This window comes from Falco cherrug, chromosome 7, assembly GCF_023634085.1.
Source record: "Falco cherrug isolate bFalChe1 chromosome 7, bFalChe1.pri, whole genome shotgun sequence".
NCBI classification, from domain to species: Eukaryota; Metazoa; Chordata; class Aves; order Falconiformes; family Falconidae; genus Falco; species Falco cherrug.
In genome coordinates, this window is record NC_073703.1 from 36327215 (window position 1) to 36349816 (window position 22602).

The following is a 22602-nucleotide window of genomic DNA, read 5'->3' on the forward strand; positions in this document are numbered from 1 at the left end:
GGATGTTAACATAAGACAAACTCTGTTGTTGCTTCACGGAAACCTTATCTCCTGGCTTCTCAAACTTCTCTATACCTGCACTAACAGGTTGTAAATTTCTCCGTACTAACTGAGTTTTATTTTATTTTATGCTATTTGTAACAATAAAATCAAGGTGCAGACTAAAGGACTGTACTAGGGGTTGAGAGCAAGAACCATCTCAGTTTAACTCCAGGCACTGGCACAGGTTTGCTGTGTGCTGGTGAGAACCTCCTCACACATCTGCAACATGTTCACCCCTGAACTGGGGTCTCTGGTTAGACTGAGCACTGTCGGTTGTGTGAGCCAGCCTCAGCACAGCTCCTGCTACGAGCACAGGCAGAAACACGCAGATATTCCCTAACCACTGTAAAAGTGGGCACAACCCCCAGGACATTGCCAGGGACCTGGGGGTGTCGTAACCCACCGGAGGTGCTTGCTCTGTGCTTTTTGCAACCTTCCTTCATCCCAGTAGCTGCTCTAAGAGCATAGTTAGCTGTCCCACTTGGCATCAAAGACGGCATGAGGAGGCAAGTCCTTGGGAAGGGCAGTTCTCTTCCTATGTGTCTGGTAAGCAGCAAGCACATTTTTATCATTGCTGCAATGTCTCTATCTGACTTCTGGAGATGGGGAAGGACAATAATTCTCATCTCACACCCTTGTTCCCCACGGTAGCGTTGCGGGGATTCATTACTCTTTGCAAATCTACACCAAGGTGAAAAATGTTGTATATTATTGTTGCAAAATGAGACACAATTAAGAAGTTTCTTTTGTGAGAAAGTCCCTTCAGTGCAACTAGACCAAGTGAATCACTGAAGGTAAACCTTTCTAACGACTACCTGAGCTGCACCCACAGGGTGTAACTCCTTCTGATCAAGCAATGCTTCTCATGCTGCCTATTAGAAAAGTTCCCCCCAAATTCCCATTACACAGCTTCCTCCTGAGCCGTTTATAATTTGGAAAGACATGTCCATGGCAGCTGTCTTGACTGGGAGGAATTTTTAAGAAAGAGCTTATACAATCCTGCCATTTCCAAATATGAAACAACGTAAAATCTCCTTGGCCAGGACAGGTCCAGAGACATCCCTGAGCAGCAGTGCAGTCTTCTTCAGACCCATGGTGGAACCCAGCTCCCTGAGCCTCATGGCTCAACTGGAAGAAAACAGCCATAAAGTTGTGAACAAATTGCTTTATTTCCTCCCAGGGCTGCACATGCAGGTGACAGTGACCTCTGTCTCCAGCTGCTGCTCAGCCTGCTCAGGTGGCAGAGGGCTGTGTGACAGCCACCCCATCCCCAAGCCTGCTGAAAACTCCTGGATGGGAGATCCAATACAACAAAAATTTCTGCTTTTTCATCTGCTTTCTAAAGCCCTAGAAAACGACACACACTGATCTAAAAATGTGCTAAGAGCCGATTATTACAGCTGCAACAAAATTTAGGAAAGGCACCTGTGCGGCAATCAGGTTGGCTATTTTTGTTTGTGTCATTCTCATATGGTCTGTTCTCACACCAATCACATAACGTTTTTTTCCACCAGAGCCCAGTATTTACCACATCCCTCCAGGAATGAGTCAGGACTGGCAGGAAGCAGAGCTGCCTGTCGGGCCTCGCTGTGTTTTTCCGCGGAAGCTGGAGTGTGTGACGAGTGGGCAGGAGACTGCAGGAAGAGAAGGACCAGTCTCCTGGCCAGAGTGCTTGGAAGTTGCTGGAAGAAACCTAGTTTTCCCACTGAGTCACTGACTCTGCACTACCTCTCATTTCTTTTTGCTTCTTTGCCTCAGGTGGCCATCACTAAAATGTTGATGGCACCACCTTCTCCCAGAGGGGAAGGGTAAAGGTGCTGGCGGAGAGCCTCTGGAGCATATGATCAGAGACACCATAGAACAGCCCTAAATATATAGGTGGGGTCAGAGCTGGCACAGAGTTTGGGCAGTGTACACTAAGACAATAATGAAAATCTGGGACTCGGTTGAACAAAGAGGAAAGAGAATACTGAAACTGTGCTCTGTGAGTGAGCAGCATCTATCCCGTGCAGTTGATGAGGCACAGGAAAGCCTATGGTAAGCTCTTTAATTGCATACAGCCTTTCATTACATACACAAGTGATCTGAAAGAAATTGGCAAAATTTCAGTCCTGACTTCCCTGGCTTCCAAATGCTTGATTTTAACCTGCAGTCGGCTGCTCCTAGCGTAGTTTTTTCAGCCTGGTTGCTATAATACACCTTGTGTGGAGAAGCAATTCAGGTCCACCAGGACAGATTTAGGTCGTTTGTCCCTGGCAGTGACACTGAGAGTCATGAGCACAACCACAGAGCACAAATAGAGGCTCGGGACATCCTGATCCCTCCTGCTGGAATCAGCACCACAGGCGGGTACACGAGTGGGTGTGTGAGACTGCTTGGGGACAGAAAATGCTCTTTCACCTGCCGGCAAATGGCCCTGACCAGGGCTGCTGCTACGATGCCACAGCCATTTATGTGAATTACACCATCGTTTCAAATGGTCTCTTTTCTAAAAATGGAGCTCCCTCTGAGCCTGAGGAAACCTAGCTCATTACAAGCTGTATAAAAGCTATGGTACAGTATTGACTGGATGCCTTCATCACGTGATGGTTGCTCAGATCTGAACTCTTGGTGACAAACAGCTTCTTTGCCTGCATCCCCACAGAGGCCAGGCATTGCTGTCACCATGCCCCAGAGACCTGGCATCTGACAAAACCCTCCTGCTAGAAGCCTTACCCTTTAAAAATAAAACCAAAGTGGGATCAGACGTGTTTCAGGGCTTGTTCTTCTGGCATTTGTGCTCTGCAATTCAATCTCTTCATGTATGACAGTTATTGGTTGCATTAAATTGCTTTTGAAAAGCAACTCAGGATACTTTCCAGTTTTTCTAAAGTTACCTGGCTTGAAGGGCCTCCTTCTTCCTCAGGAGTCTGGCTGAGTGCGAATTCCTCCATCACGGGTTCCCGTGTGTTCATCACCTCTGTCATGCTATGAATTTTAAAGCAGAATGGGAAAATTCAGCGCTGAGCTTTGGCCCCACAGTTAATTTAACAAAAGACATTGGGTTTTCATATTTGTTAAAATAATTATGTTACAGACTGTCCTTTCTAAACAGCCCACTGAGAAGTGTTTCCTTGGCCCTCTGAGCCAACTGCTCCCACTGTGTGCTGCGATGCAGAGCAGGGCACTGACCCCAGCTGCCCCTCCCAGGACAGCAGAGAGGATCCCCATAGAGTCCCAGAGTCATCAGCAGGAAAATGGGAGTCCTCCAATGTTACCAGCAACCAATCAATTACCGATACTATGAGCTCAGAAATTGCATCTGTTGACCAAAAAAAGTTACAGTGGAAATACTGGCCTTGAATTAAATTCTCTTTCTGATTCTTCATAATGTCTTCAATATTTGCTCTTCCCAAATGTCTCTGCCATTTAGTCATGAGCCAGCACTTCTTTTTAAACTGTTAATTCCAGACACACCAGCTGTATTGGTGTCTAAGGGCCAGATTTTCAGTAGTCATTACTTGCCTGAGTGTTCAGAGAGGTGTTGAGTGGGATTTTCAAATGCATCAGGGAAGGTTTGGCACCTAAATCTCATTTAAATCAGGGACTTAGGAACCTAAGCTGCTTATGTGCCCATTATACACTCCCCTGTGCTGTTTAGCACCCAGGACACTACAACACTGGCCCCTGCACTCTCCTTGTTCCCCTGGGCACTTCAGCACCCTGGAGCAGAGGGATGGAGCCAGCTGCAGTCCCCACTGCAGGGAGCTCTGCTCAGCCCATGACTGGGTAGCTAGCTGCATGTCTCTATGGTGTCAGGATTTTCCTCATATTTGAGATTTATAGATACAGCACTCTACTGAAAAATTTGAGGATGCCTGAAAACTTCATAACACGTATTAAATGCACAGGAGCAAACAGAGCCCGAACCACTCTGTTTGACGTACAAGCTGAAGGGGCCATGTTCATTTTGGATGGGAATATGTCAGCCCCGGATGGGTTTGGTCCTGGGCATTTCACCCGCTCTAGCTAGCATTTGTCAGGTACAGCAGCTACTGACTGACAGAGCCTCCTGCAGCACGCAGAACACAGGCTTCATCAATTACACCACCCTGCCACCTGCCACAGCAAGCACCCCTTTAGGCACGACTAAATGCTGCCATTAATTCTGGTCCCGCTTCACACACAAAAGCCTGCTTTGTAAAGACTGCTCCTACTGAGATATGCAAACTAAAACATCTTAAGGATAACTTGTTTCAGGCTTACATTACCAATTATCCTACAAAACTAAATTTTACAATATCTGCAATTACTACAAAACCCTTCACAATGACTTCAATTAGCTGTAGCACAGAGCAGCGTGATATCGCAGAGACTTTCACTCCCACTGGATCATATTTAAAAAAGATCACGGCAGACCCAGGAGACCCTTCAGCTCAGCTGTGGGCCAGGACCTGACCCCATAGGCATCCATCAGCTTGGGGAAAAGCCCTGAAGCTCCAGCCTTGGATCCAACCAACACTGAACTGAACAGCACACTTCCTGGTACACACACAACAGGAGAGCAGAACCAGGCTCTGAAACTCAGCAAGAGTCTGAACCAAACCCCTGATCTGGACATCCCCCAGCTTACACAGCCTGAATCCTCCCAGAGCCACAGCATAGTGAAAGACAGGTAGTTTCTGCCTGCTTGAAAGAGAGTTTTGAGCTCCCTGCTCTTCCTTGGACCTGTAACCCACCCCAGCGACACCACATCAGGACACCACAAACCACCTAAACAGTAAAACACATTTATTTTCTGGACACATGCTTTTGTTCCTGCAGCATCCAGTGGGCCATACCACTGGGAACACATGAACAACAGCACTGGGGGAACAATGATCTGAAAATGGGAGACCCTTTCCAAGAGCGGTGACCATGGGCTCAGCTGTGCCAGCTGCTCCTGCCACCTGAGACGGCAGTTAAAAGGACAGAGCTGTGTGTGCCCTTGGACCCTTCCTTACACAAAAGGAAAGCAGCACTCCCTCCGCTGCCTCCTCCCTCTGATCACCCCTGGTGCTCATGCAGTTCTTGCCTTTTTTCCCTGTCCCGGTCATGCCCTCTCTGTTGGTCCCAGAAGGACTCTTTTGCATCTCTCCTGCTGCCTCTCCAGTGCTGTCTCTGAGGATCACCATGATGGGCCACAGCAGGACCCTGCTCTCCCACCCCAACCCTTTGGGAAGAGTTGGTCTGGAGGGTTCTCACAGTGCCTGCTATCCAGACCCAGCCGCGAGCCTGGAACAGCACAGGGCCCGCTGCTCTGACCATGTCCAAGATGAACATCTTTTCGGATGCTTTCTGAGGTTCAGCCCCCCATCGCCAATCTGTCCTGGATTGCAGGGAAAGGGAAATAAGAAAAGTGTGGATGGAAATAATCTTGGAGGCTTGGGTGGTGGGGGCAGGGCGGGCAGGCGGGCAGCATTTATGAAGGGCTTGGCTACTATGGAGAAGACATGTCCCACTGCTGTGTGTCCTCAGGGTTGGTCCCCACTAGCCAGCCGCAGATTCCTACAATTGCCCACAGCTGGCTGGCTTATTTTAGCAGACTTTCAATACATACAAAGTGTTTAAAACTCTTCTCTATCCTTGTTCCATGGGACATTAGAGCTATACATCCCCACATGCACTGTCAAATGTGTCACATGAGCTCAAAGATGTTGTTAAGACCTCATGAATTTCTATTATTAAGCAATAACGGGCTCCGTGCTTCCCTAAGACCACATTACACCCTGCAGATTATTTCTAAATGACAAAGACAAATGATTCTGGCTAGGAAAATGGTGACAGTCCTGCCAGTGTTACAGCACATGCCTCAGTGAATCAGCTCCTAAGCTGTTGAAGCCCAGGCCATTTCACAAAATCTGTGCAACTTAAGGCTTTGATTGAATAGGATGGCAGAAGCGATTGTACTTGACGTGTTTCAGAAAAGAACACAGAGCCATGCAATTGGCAAAAGCATTAGGTTTTAACTGGAATAGATTAATTGTTCTCAGTCTCCGCTTAGTAAAGGAAAGCAGAAGAATCTATATGGGCTGAGAAAGCAGTGATGCTTCTAACAAGCTTAACTAGGTATTTAACACTAAAAATAACTAAGAGTAAAATAATCAAGAATGCCACTGCAAATCAATTCACTTGAAACCGAAACCGCTTGTAGGACATCACGGAACTGTTTATAACACCACAGAATCTGAAGAAGGGGTTTGGTAGCAGCTTAGGGCTTTTTAAACTATGATACGATTTATGGGAATTGTGAGAATTTTTTACTTTTCAGTCAGTTTTGATGGAAAAATATTGAGCCATTTCTGGTGCTGCTTTTATGTGAGACATCCTAACATACAACAGAGAAGTGGTTGATACAAGCAAGTTATCATGAGAATCATATCTCTTTTAAATTTGGTGTTGCATTCATTCGGTAGATGCTGATATCACCAATGACATGCAGTAGCCATAGCGATGCAAAACAGGGCAATAAATAGCATTTACAAACAAAGAATAAATTCTGTTCTGGTGGATGAGTCACCTACTCTGAACCTTAAAATTCTTGTGGCAGTGAATTAAGAGATGCATTTACTTTCCCTAGGTTTAATTAAGTGCAAATACACCAATTAGGGGGGAAAAAAAAAAGCAAAATCTGTTCTTGGTTTTCTGTGACAAAACTACATTTAGAGATTATGTTAAATGCAACTGCTACAGTTGCAGGACCATGCTATGCTGATCTTTTTCCAGGGGCATGGAGCAAATGCACAGTTCACTTTCTGCTGTTTGTGATGGCGCTAACAAGGTCAGTAACATACAGAGCAATATATAGGTTGACAAGTGCTAAACCACCTACCATGAGACAGTGCTCAAAAACAATGCACGCATTTTTATTTTAGGTTTTGAGCAGAGGGCAAAACTGACCTGTGAAATTCCTGCTGGCAAAACAGTATTTGAGTGAAGACCAGCTTCAGGTTTCAAACACATGAAGCACTTACGTGGCTATGGAAAACAGGCAGGTTGCATGCAAGATTTCCTTAAGAAGAGGGGCATAACCACATTTTATGGGACATGCTGGGACACAGATAGGAAGAGCTGTTACCTGAAGCAAGGATCAGCCTGGAGGATGCTCAGACATAGAAACATAGAATCACGGAATCGTTTAGGTTGGAAAGGACCTTTAAGATCATCTAGTCCAACAGTTAACCTATGCTGCCAAGCCCACCACTAAACCATATCCCTAAGTGCCACATCTTCACGTCTTTTAAATACCTCCAGGGATGGTGACTCAACCACTCCCCTGGGCAGCCTGGGCCAGTGCTTGACAAGCCTTTCAGTGAAGAAAATTTTCCCAGTATCCAATCTAAACCTCCCCTGATGCAACTTGAGGCTGTTCCCTCTTGTCCTAGCACTTGTTACTTGGGAGAAGAGACCGACACTCACCTCACCAAACTGAGGCCTGATCCTCCTCTCACCTCACCAGCCAGGACAGGCAGCAAAAGGGGGTGCCCAGCCAGAGCATGAGGCTCATGTGGGAGAAACAGCAAGTACAGGGCAATGACAGAAGAGAGCACGTTACCTTCAATCACATCAAAAGATGTCACTTCCAAAAACTGTCCTTGCTGCAGGTGTTCACGTCGTTGATAGAGTGTTGTGCAAAGTCTGTCAAATCCTAAAAGTGCCTGAAAGAGACAATACAATAGAGTCAGAGAGTGCAACCAAAGCGACAATGCTGGCAGTGACTGGTGTGAAAGAGTACTACTAAAAACTTGCTGCAGAAACTCCTACTGTCTGTATAATTCGCTACACCAGATGGGATTTGATCTCACTCAGGACACAGCTTGTAGCATTCCTTGTGAATTACTGAGGCAACTAAACAACACAAACACCCAAAGCTCTTAGCTGAAATACCTTGCAACCTGAGTCTTTTTGTGATATTAAACCTTATTCCTTAGTGTAAGCTACCTAAAAAACTGCTGAAACTGGGACACTCTGAAATTCTCCCATACAGGAATTTTGACGATAGTTGAAAAATCAGAAAGCAAAAATGTATATCCTTGTTTGGCAGGATCAGTCTGCTTAGTGAGACATGGTTTAAAACGTCGAAGAACAAGATTTCTGCTCGAGAAGCTAGGTCAAGACAGAAAGAAGACAAAACACGCTGAAAGAAGGACACCTTCGGACAAGGGTCCTCAAACTTTTTAACCAGGGGGCTGGTGCGCGGATTAAGTGGCAGGCAGTCATCTGCGGCTGCTTGGTTTCCCCCCCCAACCCCCAGCGGGGTGGGGGGGGGGGGGTGGGGGGCAGGGCAGGGGGTTCTGTAAATACAGGGGGCTGGATTGAGGACCCTGGGGGGGCTGTATCCGGCCCACGGGCCGCAGTTTGAGGACCCCTGCCTTAGGATTACTTTACTGTGCATTTCTTTCAGATGTTACAGAAGTCATTTTAGCAAAGGTCTGCTCCAAAATGAACATACTTGGACTGGTATCAGGACAGGGAGCCTGGTGAGCAGAGGTGAGGATCCCACCATTTCAAAGTGTAAATCACTGATTTCTGATGACTTCTCTGTCAGAATGTCTTAGCTGAAGAGCTTGAGGAGTTACAGTGCTGAAATATAGTATCTTGGCCAAAGATGATTTTCTGAGAAATTTGTTTAGCCCTACAGCTTGCCAAATATATACTCATGCCAGCCACAGCTATTTCCTTGGACGGGAAAAAGGTGTTTTCAGTGAAGTGAATGGCACTAGTGTATATATTTTATATCCTCCAGTGGTTTGGACTCCAGCCCAAGTGATTAAACAAATCTACCTGCTCTGGAAGCCTTCCTACCAAGATTTATAACACTGGATTAACTGCACACTGATTTTATTCAAAAACAGTGACAGAGGAAAAACTGTGTATTGCATTCTGGAGTTTATTCTCATGCCACAGGCCATGCTTATTGCAAATTAGGGAAGCAGGAAATCACATCTCCATCCCCAGGATTCAATTCAGAAGCTTTAATTCTTGTCTGGCAGTTTTCCTTCCTAACCAATGATCGAACCAGCTTCAGAGAGGCTAATGTTTTAATTCATGACTACACTCAGTGCTTGTCTCTTGATGGAAACCACAGAATATCCGACACCATGTTATCCAGTACTCTGGGAAGATTTTTATTCCACTACCCATTACAAATCCACTCTTATTAAACCTATGAAAATTCATCACGAACTTGTCTACCTTCAATCTCCCCTCTAGAAAAGACTGCATGTTATATGAACAGTTATTAAATTGAGTCATCTGTCAGTGAAAGACAAAACGGCGTAAGAGATAATGAACTGGGCACCACATGGCCCCTGGTTGGAATCTAAGCCTGGCCATTTGTTATTTAGAGGTATTTTCGGATGCCTGGTAAGGGTATACAAGGATCCACGCAGTACTGAACGAACCAAACCCGCATCCATTGCTTTTCCAGTCTCAGAAAAATGACTTCTGGATTGAACTGACCCAAGATCAGTCTCCTCGCCAACGTTTTGGTCAACTCTGTCCTACAGTGCATGTAATGTTTGAAAGGGAATCTTGGCCCCTGGGGCTCAGCTACTTGAAAGCTGGAATAAAAAGAGAATCACTTAAGGACAGCAGTGTAGAAGTTCCTTCTCCCAGCCCCACAGCCATATTTAAAAACAGAAAAACTTCTTCCCAGTCAAGATTGTTGAAGAGTTCAGTGTTTCCAGTGTATAAAACTACAAGAATGCATTTATTCTCTGAAGAAGAAATAGTCACTTCATCTACCTAATAGATGTGATTGCCTTCTTTTGCTGACACTAGAGGAAACAAAAACATATACCCTCCCTTCCATGATATTGCTTAATCTTTTAAAAACAAGGCACAGCTACTAGACCATGCAACGAGCCTTCACTGCACTGAAAACAGTCTGGAAATTACTCAAGTACAGCCTTTCTCTGCTGGTCTCTTCCTGTCCCTTCTTACTTTTAGGTACCTTTGCTGCTTTGCTGACCAGACCAGTCTGTTTGCTCAACACACCTCTCCTAACCTACCCCTCTTCCATCCACAAAATAACTTGCACTCCTTTTCCTCAGCTTGATAACCAGCTTCTTCTCTGGCTCCAGGAGTATCAACACAGCTGTGTTGCTATTAAGAGTAACCAAGAATCTCAGAGACCATTGACACTGCCTGGCCACCCCTCCTCTGGGCTTGGAGAGCCCTGCTGCACCTCCCAGTAAAGAACAGTTGATTTAGGGACTACTCCAATGAGCTGGTCAAGCCTTGTCTCTTTAGGAGCTGCAGCACCAAGTGAAGTGTGAGGAGATACAACCAAGGGAATGATAACAGAGCTCATTCCATCAGAGACACCAAGCAATGCTTCGGTGACATCCCTTTGCCCAGACCAAGGGCTCTCAGCCCCCCACCCCAGATGAAGGTATGGATTTCCACCTATGCTGCTTGGCACAGGCCAAAAGCCCAGGCACCAAAAGGTGCTTTCTGGGCTTCTCTCCTACTTTGGAAAGCATCTGGGACGCATTGTGTGTTTGGCATTTCTACAGCACAAGGACACAGTCTTCCCGGTGGGATGGTCTCACCACCCACCGGAGGACAACTGGTGCTAGGGAGCAGAAGCAGGCTGTTGTGCAGCAATTCTGGCCAGCTGGGGTGTGTGGGAAGCCCAGCCCGGCTGTCTCTCCTGGGTCATGCCTGGCCTTGCCATGTGGGGCAAGGACTCCATCATGCACAGCAGTGGAGGCCTTTCCTTGGGACAAATCCACTATGAATTGCAAAGTAGATGTTTTTAAGATGAACGCACTTCACTGGGCAAAACAGAAAGAGGAACTGGCTGCAGGTTGCAATCCTAGCAGCCTACAGATCGACTGCTTGATAAAGGAGCCCTGCATTTCAGAGGCGCTGAGCCCCAAACGCTTCCCTGGGAGGAAGCAGCATCTCCATCAGATCACTTTTATTTAGAGATGCCTCCTACTCTGAAAGCATCACCCCTCTTCTCCCAGCAGCCCCAGTGTTGGACACAGCTGGCTGGCCGAGGGAGACCTGACCTCAGGGTGCCAGGGGTGCTGCTAGATTAGCAGGGGCTACGAGACAGCCTCCTCCCCTCCCAGGTTTCCGGAGTTAATCATTCCCCCACCGAGCACTCATGGAAATATTATGATAACAGCCTAACAATAGCACATTTAAGGTGTACCTTCTAACATAAGTCTAGATAGGCAGCAGAAATTGTCCTTGAACCACTGCTCCACGTGGAAGTTTATCATTTTTCTGGCACTGCAGGAACAGGAGCCCTCCCCTTCTTATTTCAACGGGACAATCCCAGGGGCCTTACCAGCCCCGTGTTTAAATTGTGCTGGAGACGTCCCCCACATGGCTCTGCAGGCTCAGCCTCTTGCACTGGAGGACTGCAAAGACCAAGATCTGGGAGCTCGCCCATGCAGTCGCAGCACACACGGTTCCCACCGATGTCAGATAGCGCCTCAAACAAACCGGGAGCTCAGCCTTGGGCATCCGGTCCCCCCCGCTTCACCCCACTAAAGCCTCTGGATAAATGCAAACTTTTCTTCATTCAAGGAGTTTAGTCTTTGTGTGTGCTACAAAAAGAAACCCCTGCTATTGATTACAAGGAAAATTGGGACAGGGCATGCATAAGAATGGTGTTAGGCAGGAGAAGCAATGTTCTACTGCTTGATTTTTGCAAAGTGGAAAATTTCGATGGGTCACAGTAAACCCTGCTCAGCAATTGCCAATAAACAAATGGGCCCCAGGAGGTTTTTCCACCCAGAAGAAAGGGTGCCTTATTTGGGCCACTTTGCTGCAGCAGATCGGGCTGCCAGTGCAGCCAGGGTGGATGAGTGGGCCAGCTAGGACAGAGCTACAAGTCGTTGTGGTGGATGAAGCCATGAAGAGGCTGCTCATACAGTACCAGAAGGTGCACAGCCCTGCAAGGAAATGTCAGTCGGCATTTTCTAGGGCCAGGTGCTTCTGTGGATCCAACTCTTCTATGCTTCGGTCTTATGTCAGTGTCCTAGGAGGACAGAACTGCGGCTTAGGGCCTGCAGTGCTTCAAGCCACACAGGTGGCCTGGGCCACCCATAGGTAGGACCACACTCAGTACCTCTGCTGAGGGTGGGACAATAGCTTCAGCATCTTGGCACAACCCAAAATAAGTGCTTACTTCTGTGACACCCTGCAGCCTCCAATTTCTGTGACCGCCTACTGAGCTCTGCTTTCGGACACTGTTGATAGGAACTTGGCCAGCTTCTTTGTTTCCGCTGGTTGCCCAGTTGTAATGGATGCACTTTATGAAGTGTTGTGGATTCCATGGGACTAGCGAAATGTAAATTACCGCATGGACCACAGAAGATAAATGTGTGTGTGTACGAACTCCTATTTAAACCTCCCACTTCTTTTTGGATGCAAATCTCTTTCCTAAGCAACTGAGAAAAGTGCGATATGTGTCAGAGTCTGGAGATTAGAGATCTGTTCTGTTCCCTCATTTCAGAAGCTCTTGTCTTCGGCCACCCACGCAGTACTTGAGTTCTGCTCTCCGCAGGCCAAAGCTGCCTTCCTCTTCTCAGCAGCGTGTGCTCTGCAGAAGATGTCGATCTCTCTCAGGAAGCAGCAAGATGAAATGACTCTCAATGTGGAGGAGCAGGCATTTCAGCATGAGACACAGCACATAGTTTGGGAGAGCGAAAAGGGGTAGGAGGCAGCTATTTCCAGACCATGCTGCCTCTCACTGCTAACTTCGCAGTGAGCTGCAGTTTTTACTGTTCCTGCTCCAAAGAAGCTACTGGGGTAAATATCACCCTGGGGAATTTCTCAAACACTCATCTGTGGACTACCAACACTAGAAAACACAGGCTTGCAAAGGGCATGGTACTGGCAGATCACTCTAACTCAGCCTCCTTGACTCCTGGTGTTGCACAGAGGCATCAGGGAGCTGTTGTTCTTGCATCCCCAGCTCCTAGAGTGCCATGCCCACACACAAACCCCAATTTCCAGTTCGTTGTAGTTGTCCAAGTTGCTACTGGCCCTGTTTGCAAAAAGGAGCTAGAAACTTGACTCATAAATGGTCAAAGAAGGAAAAAGAACTAAAATACAGCTGTGTTTAACTATCACAACTTTTAAAGCAATCTCACGATTTGGGGGTGATTTAACTCAAAGTTTTTTCAAAGTGATGTTTGCAATGCTGTTTGCTATGGGTGCTTCCTTAGTAGGTTTTTCTTTTTTCTTTTTCCCGGCTGCTTTAGAGAAACTCATTTATTTCGGCTCTTTGATCTCAGCGTTAAACTACCTGAGCTTCCTCTCAGAAGATGCCACAAGGGATAGGTACAGCAAGGGAGGAGAGGGCGGCAGCCAGCCAGGATGCTCAGAGATAGGGATGAAGGGCAGACAGCAGGAAGCATGTGCAGAGCAGTGGAGAAAGGAAGAAGTAGAGCAGATGGGAAGAATGACTAAGCCAGCTCCTCTGAATGCTGGTAGACCTCAGTATCATGGAAATCTCCAGAGAGCCCTCATGGAACCATGTGCCAAGAGAAAGTTTGGGTTTATTTTTTTTAACATTAGATTCACCAGCTAATTGATGTGAGAGGACCTCATTAAGAAAACAGCCCCATCAAAATCAGACATAAGCCTCAACAAGCTGTTGAATGCTTTTAGAGGTATCTCTTCTGGTACTTGCTGTGCAAGCCTTCAATTCACAATTCTGCAAATTTTGCAAAAATTCACGATTTTGCAAATTGTGCAAAACGCATCTTAGAGCATCAGCACAGAGTAGGTGATTCTTAGATGGAAATGTCATGGGAAACGGATTGCAAAACATCTGATGTCTTTCCGGCACTGTGAAAGAATACTCTGGATAGACTATCAATTGGGCTCCTTTCTAGGTAACATAATAGGATAACAGGTTAGATATGGTCAGGTAGAACAGTACTTACTTAAAATATAAACTAGCTCTTTTGGTGCTATAATATGATGCACAATCAAGCTTTTAGTAGAAAATTCAGTAAAGCCAATGCAGCAAAAGTGTTCGATTTAAAAAACAACCAAACAAAACCCCATCATGCACTCCTAAGAGAACAAAGACAATGAAGAGACTTTTAATGTTCCCTCTTGGTGATTAACAGCACAACCACAGGTGTCACGACATCACAACCTAACAGCAGAGATGCAGCTGGTTTTCTCCAGGAATTAAAACTCTTGTCACCTTAATTGAATTTCCAAGTTTGGGAAGTTGGCCCAGCCTGAGATGGAGGATATGAGAACACCACATGCTATCGCAGTAGGAATGGCACAATGGACTGTGAGGACAACACATGGCTAAAAATAAAGAAATTATTAAAAAAATAAAAATGCAGTATGTTTTTTTTGGAATGAATCATTAACACTGAAATCAGATATGCATTAATAGGGCTACAAGTCTTCCTGCCAACCAATTAACATGCACCTTCCGGATCTAGAGGTCTCCTAAATATTTGCACAGAGGCAGCTTAGGCATGTCGATGTCAGAGACTGAACTCAGCTGAAAACTGAGGTTACAACTTCGAGATGTTGCAGTGGTCTCAACAGAGGAGATGAACTTGTACTTTTTTCTCCTAGTCCTAAAGGGACACGGGCACTATGGGGCAAAACACTGTGGGATCACCCAATGCACCCTGATGACAGCAGGGTATCGCAGCTTCTTCCAGCACAGGTAGCTGCTCTGCAGCGGGTGGTACTAGTCGTGCTCTCTCCAAACTGTGAAGGAGGTCCCAACCCCTAAGGACTTGCGATCAAAGAGGGACAATGGCTGAAACAGGGGGCTGAGGCAAGGTTTTGAGGACCTGTTGGTATCAATCAGTCTTTTTCATTCTACCTCCTTGTTACTGGTTGGCAGTTTTCCTGCGGTTTGCAATAAAGCCTTCTTTTGAAGACAGAAAATGCAGGAAATGGATTCATTTACAGATTTTTCCAGAGAACCTGCATGTCTGAAGAGCAAAGGGAAGGGCTGTTGCGGAGGCAGATGCCGGTCTCCTTGAAGTCCCAGCAGGGCTCCTCCTGCCTTACATGACATAGGATCCACCCCAGACCAAGGCTTCTCTGACCGACCCCTCCAAAATAGACAGATGTGGTTAAATAGGCTCAAACGCAGGGCCATAATTTCAGAAATGAGAGAGAAGGAGCAATGCAGGTTAACACCTGATCTATGCAAAAGCCTGTTGCTTAATACAAAGAGATCATTGTGAGAAGGGAGGTAAAGTAGTGACTATATTTGCGCATTCATTTCTTCAGCTAAAGTAACATACCAGAGATGTTAGAGGAAATTCCACTTGATTGACAAATTGTCAGGCCAGATCAGGAAAGCAAGGAAACCAGGTCAAGTCATTCCCTGTTTGCTTGTTTTCCCTCTGCAATCACAATGTTGCCTCTTTTAAAATGGAATATTAATTGTCAAAATCCTGAACTGTGAGCTGGATTCTTTTCTGGTCACAAAAGTTGCTCATTAAATCTAAGAGACGGAAAACACTGGCTTGAGCCTGGTTGCGTGTAGGCAGGTTTCATGCTTCACCTTGGTTTTCAGGCTGCTCATAAAGGAGCATTGTGCTGAGCACCAGCGGTGCGAACACCAACTCCTGGGTCCTTCAGTAAGATTTGAACCTATAGCCAGGAGCGCTTCCTTCGCCATCCTGACTGTACAACTGCAGTAAAGATCTCAGGCAGGAAAAGACTAATGGAAACAAATTTCTCTCTGTACATTGCTTATTGTGGCTGGAGGGGTTAATGCTACGTCCAGGCAAACCTGACTCCCCTCCGCGACTGTAGCCATATTCAGAGATCTACAAACACGGCTCTGTCCCAGATGAAACGAAAATTTTTGTGGTATGTTCATTTGGCAGCAGAAAAATATTCACACCCCTTGCTCAGAGTGAAACATAGTTCTCATTTACAGAGCAAAGTAGGTCCTTTCTTTCTCTACAAGTAATCGTATGTGTGGTATTTGCTACCTGATGGGAAAAGCAGGATTTCAAGTGTTCTTTTCCCCAGTTCAGCTAGGCTGCAAGCAAAAGCATCATTGTCTTAAACTTGCGCTTCGTTACCCGCTTCCTCGCCTCAAAAGTTGCCTTGAAAAAAAAAAAAAAAAAATCGAACAAACGGACAGCTGAGGAGATCGCAGACCGCAAACCAGCAACTCCCTCAGCGCTAAGCTCATTCATCAGGATTCCTCCACAGCTCTCCCGGCTGCCGGGCAAGTTGGGTGGGTTTTTTTAAAGGAGAACCGCTTCTTCAGCGAATGCTCCTGAACATCCTTCACTCCAAACAAAAAGCATCTGGAGAGACCAGCCGGCGCAGAGGCGCTTTCCGCCTTTCCTCCCCGCGTCGCTCCCCGCAGCCGGGCGCGCAAGCGAAACACTTTACCCCAGAGCGCACCCGGCCGGCTCCCGCAGCGCCCCGCACCGCCCCGGCCCCGGCCCCGGCCCCGGTCCCGGTCCCGGTCCCGCACGGGCGCGCAGCCCCGCGGCGGCGGGGAGCAGCTCCCAGGAGCCCGGTCGCCGCTGCGAGCCGCGGGCTGACAGGTGGCGGCTCCTCCCCGGGCCGCCGGCGGACCCCGCAGGCCAGCCTGGGGCGGCCGCCCGCCGCGCCCCGCCGCCCGCACCTCCCCCCGGACCGGCGGAGACCCCCCGCCCCGGCCCGGCTCACCGGCGGGGCAGGCGAGGCGAGGCGAGGCGGCAGCCGCCCGCCGCCCATGCACGGCGGCAGAGGGGAGCCGGCAGCTCCGTCAGCGCGTCCGCATCCTCCCGGGCCGGGCGCTGGCACCGCCGCCGCCGCCGCGGCACCTCCCCGCCCGCAGACCGGCCCCGCCGCTGCCAGCGCGGGGAAACCACTCCCCCGGCAGCGCCGGCGGGGCGGTGCGCAGCTACGGCCCCCCCGGCACGGCGGCACGGCCCGGCACGGCCCCCCCGGCACGGCACGGCCCCCCGCCGCGCCCGAGGCCGCCCCGCGGGGGGATGGCGGGCGGCAGCGCTCCCGCTCCCGGCACTTTTTGCGAACACGCGTGGAACCGCAGGGCCCCGGCCCGCCCGCGGGACGGAGGGCACCGGGAGGGTCCGTCCCCCCGAGCGGTTCCCCTCCTTGCCCTGCTCACGGGTGTGGGGCTGGCACGGGGCTCCCGGTGCCCGCTGCGATCCTGAACTCCGGCGGCACAAACTCTGTCTGGTTCCCGGGGCGGGGGGGGTCGGGTGAGTTTCCCGCCTGCGTCCCCGGCCCGCGGCAGGGACACGCTCCGGTGGGCAGCACCCCATCGCCGCGGCGTCCCCAGGGGCCACGGAGCCGCGGCTGGCGGCGGGCCGTGACCGGGCTGCGATGAGGGGCTCCCCCCTGCCGGGGGGGCTTTCAGAAGCCCACCCCAAACCCACTGGCGACAGGCTGTGGGGAGCATTTGCAGCTCTGCTTGCATTTGTGGTGCCGGGGGAGCCTGGGGAGCAGTGCTGGGGTGCTGTGGACCCCGAGGGCTCCACAGAGGAGCACGGTCCTCCCTGCTGCTGTGCGCTCGCCTGCGAAGCTGCTCAAGTGAAGGCACTGGGGGACGCAAGGGGGGCCGAGACCTGCCTTCCTCCCTCCGCACATCCAGCGACCGGAGCTGCAGGTTCAGCCTGCAGAGGTGCAGCCCCTGGGGTCCCCTCTTTGCTTGGCCATGGGGCAGTGGCGGTCCGAGGAGGGACATGCGGTATGGCTGCCGAACAGGCCTTGCCTTCGATGTCTTTCCCAAGAGCAGAGCTTCCAACACGAGCACGCAAGAGCACGATGGAGCAGCAGGAGCACTGAAGGGGAGATGGGTGTCAGCCGGGGAGGCCCTTCCAGCGCTTGGTTCGTGTGAGGTCCGGTGAAACCAGTGCCAGCACAGGGCCCGTGGAGCATCCAGGGGAGCCACGGCTGCAGGCACCGGAGCCTCCGCCCGGGCAGCAGCAGCCAGGGGAGGAGGAGGTGATGTGTAAGCTCCTCTTCAGTCTCCTCTGCTTGGGCTAGCATTGAGTTGTCAGGGAACAAGGAGCTCGGCCTCCATTTCAGGGTGATTCATGCTTGGCTGGTGGGGGAAAAAGTGTCAACTGCTGTAGATCTAAGGGAAGAAACCCGCCTCTTTCTGTGGGCAATGCTGAACGGTATCGAATTAGGGCAGTGGGACAGTGTTGGCACTGCTGCATTCAGCTCCTCGTGCACACAGCGTGGTGGATGGGAAGGATGAGTGCCCATGCCCAGTGAACTCATTTGGGAATGAAAGCAGCTCCTTCCCAAAGGGTATCTATAGATACGCTATAGATACACGGAGACTGTACTTACCAGGGTATTTGCCAGTGCCAGGGTTATGGGCATGGAGCCCAACCCAACAGCCACCCAAGAAATGGTTGAATCATCTCTCTTTTGGAAGCTGCTCCTGAATTGTGAGCTTTTGCACATGGTGTGCTTTTTACACACTCCTTTTGCAAGTGTGCATAAAATGTAGCTATTGGTTTAAACATCCATCTGCAATATGTATATTTAGCGTATAAAGACATGGTGTTCTGAGAGCGAACTCTGCTGTGGCAATGGGCTGGCCATTTGTTTCTGGCAGTTTTGCTCCCAGACTCATAATAGTGAGTTATTCTTGTCTGAGGACTGAACAGCTGTGAGGGGAGATTTATAGGGTAGCTGTTAAAAGCAACTTCCCAGTAACATTGGGAATTCCAGGAAATCTTCAGGAAAGAGGTGTAACTAGAACCCCAGGGTGATACTAAGGAACCTGGGTGCCCCAGCAGGCACTTGTGCAGTGCAGGCAATGGCTGAGACCCAGCAGCTGAACGGCACCCAAATCTTGCTGGGAGGGTGGTGGGGACAGTGCAGTACCAACAAGGGATCTTTCCCTCTGCTTCCACTTCCACCCTCCAGCTCTCATGAGCACATTCCTGCATGCACTTTTTTGTGAGTTTCTTCACCAGGAGCTGCAAAAGGCAAGGTGGACAGCAGGGACAGGGGGTGAATGCTGTCAGAAAAAAAAAAGGTGCTGTAAAGCTAATTTGAGTTTTGCAGAAAGAACCATTTATTTTGGGTTTGTGGCCACAAGGACGGAAAGAGCAAGCTTCTGACTCCACCACAGCATCTGTGTAGTCCTGAGTGGGAGATGTGCCTCGGTGGCAGCCAGCCCTGTGGGTACCGTGGGATGTGCTGTCTGCCTTCAGCCCGCATGGCGCCCTGCAGAGTGTGGTGGGGCTTTGCTCCAGCTCCTCACAGATATTGTCATGGGGAAGTGGGCAGTTCCGCCTCTTCCTGAGAGGCTTTCAGATAACAGGTACAGCTCAGGACCTCTCTGTCCCTCCTCCCCACCAGCATGTTGGGGCCTTGAAGGGCTGGGCACTGGCTGAGGGCTCTCTTCCCTTCTTTGGATGTCACTGAACAATGGGCAACTGCTAGCTGAGACTGATCTAAGAGCAGCTGGCTACAACACTACCCAGATAGGGTAGCAGAAATAATGAGGAACAATGCAGAGACCCAGAGGGGATGGTTGAGGTCCCTTTGGATCATGAGAAATCCCCAGATGCTGTTTGATGGTCCTCTTGTAGCAATACCTCCACTGGGTGTTTACCATGCACCTGGTGAGGAAATGTGACCCTTCTTTTCTCACACAAACACTTGTGATTATGGTTCATGCCTCTGTCAGTTCAAGATGTATCCATGGCAGCTAGTGAAAATGTTCAGATGAAGCAACCAGCACCTGCCTGGTGCTCTGCAGGAGGACTTTGGAGTAGCGTTTGCAGCCTTTGAGGCCCCAAGTGGCAAATTCACTTCCCTCCATGGGCAAGCTGGTCAGATACCCATTGTGAAAGCAGAGGATGTGGGTGGGATATCCTCCATATGGGCTTCCAGAAGCTCCATACTGGTGTTTTCTGAAGCCCACTGCAGTTTCTAGAATAGGCTGGGCAGCAAAGGCTCTCTGGGTGATGAACAGGGTAAGTGCCAGTCAGCCACTGTTATTCCTGTAGAATTGATTTGAACACTGCACAGACTGAATTTAATTTCATGATTAATTATGCCAGGAGACCCCAAGTATTGGATAGATGCTTTTATTAAATAAATATAATGGAAACAACTCTTGGTTCCAAGAGAAAGGGTTTACATTTTCAGATCTGATTTACATCAGAATGGTGTGGAAAGGGCACTCATCCTGCATGGGAAATAAAGATAAAAACCTGTGGTCAGGAGGCGCGGTGAGAGGTGCTAGTGCTTAGGTACTGGGTGACACCAGCTGCACATGCCACCTCTGGTTTCTTGGGAGGGGACCCTGGTGCCAGCACTGCTATATCAGAGAACCCCTGCCCTGAGCCTCTGCCAAAATCTGACTTGTTATTATGGCCAAAAGCACCCAGGTTAGATGTGCAGTTTCCGCAAGGTGGATGTCTACAGCAGCGCTTGCACATGCATGTGCCCATCTTCTGTATCTGCCCTTACAGCTGTGTGCAAGAGATGCAGCTATCACCTTGCTTCTTCATGGTGCATATGCTGCTTTTTTCACCTGCCTTAACAAGTCAGTGCATCAGCTGAGTGGTGGCAACTGCCCATCTGCACAGCATGTATACAAGGGCCTCTTACCATAAACATTTTTGCTACAGATTAAAAGGAACCAATTTCTTTTGCCTCTGTTCCAGGGTAACATCAGAAGCAAGGACAGCCACATCGGCTCAGCCGAAGTGACGGAAACAGATAAACATGTGTGATGCTAAGGCATCATTAACCTTGTGAATTTAATGTCGTGAATTTGACCTTTATTCTGCCATCTCTCTCTTCCCTGTGGATCACTGCTGTCCCTCCTGGACACACCTCTCATGAATTGTGAGATGTCATACCTTGTTGTTTGCTGTGCAGGTCACCTTGTGAGTGCTCTGAGACAATTAATCACCTCTTCCCTGATTGAAAATTCTCAGTCCTTCAATCTTCTGGTTGCATTTGACTGAGCAATGTCCTTGCAGAGACAGGAGAGAGAAGAGATTCCAATTCATTTGCAGATATTTGATTATTTTAAAAGGTGTTTTTATGAAGCATCATGTAATATGTGAAGTCCCATGGCTACCTATCCTGAAGGAAAACCCAGCTGCTTGGTCCAAGCAGGCATGGGTGAGCTCACCAACAGCAGGCCTAGCTCTCTAGACAAATCAGGCAGCAGCAGTGGGATCAGTTCCCACCTGGTACAAGGGCTTTTGGGTCAGAAAATCTGGTCACGCCATGATGCTGCTTGAACCGAAGAAGGTAAGATGTATTAGCTGAGCATGAGAGTCACAGGGGCTTTAGATGCCAGGGCTTCAGGCTGGGAAAACAACAAAGAATCACACAGAGCTTTCAGATACTGAATGCCAAAAACATCCTGGAAGGAGGAAAGTAACTTTTTGTTAAAACACCTGTCTCTCCTTGGCTGCAGAGCTCCTTACACCCTTTCCTCACCCCTTCAGGCTTCACTCCCTGATACGCTTTCGAGGCCACACACCTTCGTCCGTCACTGCTGTGCAGGGAGCATGGCCCTGCATACCCCACGTGTGGGTGTGCAACACTGTGGGACTTGTTCATGGGGTAAGACCTTCAGGGACTGCCATAACGGAGGCTCCCCTGTATAGTACCAAAGTTTCATTTAAATTATTACGCTTAATGTGGGCTATGATAATGAGCCACGATGTATTACAGTACTGGCTTTGTTTCCTTCTCCAGATTTGGTCCCGTCTGATGTTGGAGCAAGGTTTTATCATCCGAATCGCTGCAGCATCATCCAGTGTGGTCTACAGGCACAGGACTGTCCCCCAACAGCCCGTCTCCCCTCCTGGAGGCTGTGGTTGGGAGTATGGTTGCCATGGTGGTAGTGAGGCATTTAAAATGGCTTTATAACCAGCTAAAGGTACTGACTGTTTCCAAGATACCATATATACTAATCAATCTCAGCTCTGACAGACCTTGGAGCGAAGCCAGGTCCAATGAGAGCAGTTGGTGGCGTTTTATTTTTTTCTTCCTTCTTCAGCCCTCTAGGGTTAGCTTTCCTGCATGGGTTTGAAGCCGCAGTTCAAGGTAAAAGAAACCTCCATCCTTTCTGGATGCGGTATCTTCCATTCCACACCCTTTGATTTTGGCCACACGCCACAAAAAAATGTGTAACGTTATCACCACTCTTCTGATCTCTTGACCTGCAAGCAGCTGAACTGCCTGCCTTGCACTGACCGATGTGGGTGCTGCCCTTAGCTGAGTGCAGGGACTAAGGGATCTCTTTGTCAGAGGCTCCTCCTAACAGGCTGTGCTGCTCCCCCTGCCAGGCCATTCCCAGCGGGTGGTGGGGGCTGGAAGCAACATGTTGGAAGTCACGCTGTATCCCAACAGCTTGGGACTCAGAGCTGTCAAGCAGTGGCTCATTGTTAGTACAACTTCTTCCAGAACACCAGAAAAAGAAAAGGCAACTTAAAACTTTTTATGCCCTGCTGACACATGAGTCTGGTAGGAATCTGGCTGCCTGTGAATCCAGAGGAATAGTGGAGGGGTTTGGAGATCTGCTGCTGCTGCTGCTAGTTGCAGGGTTTTTTT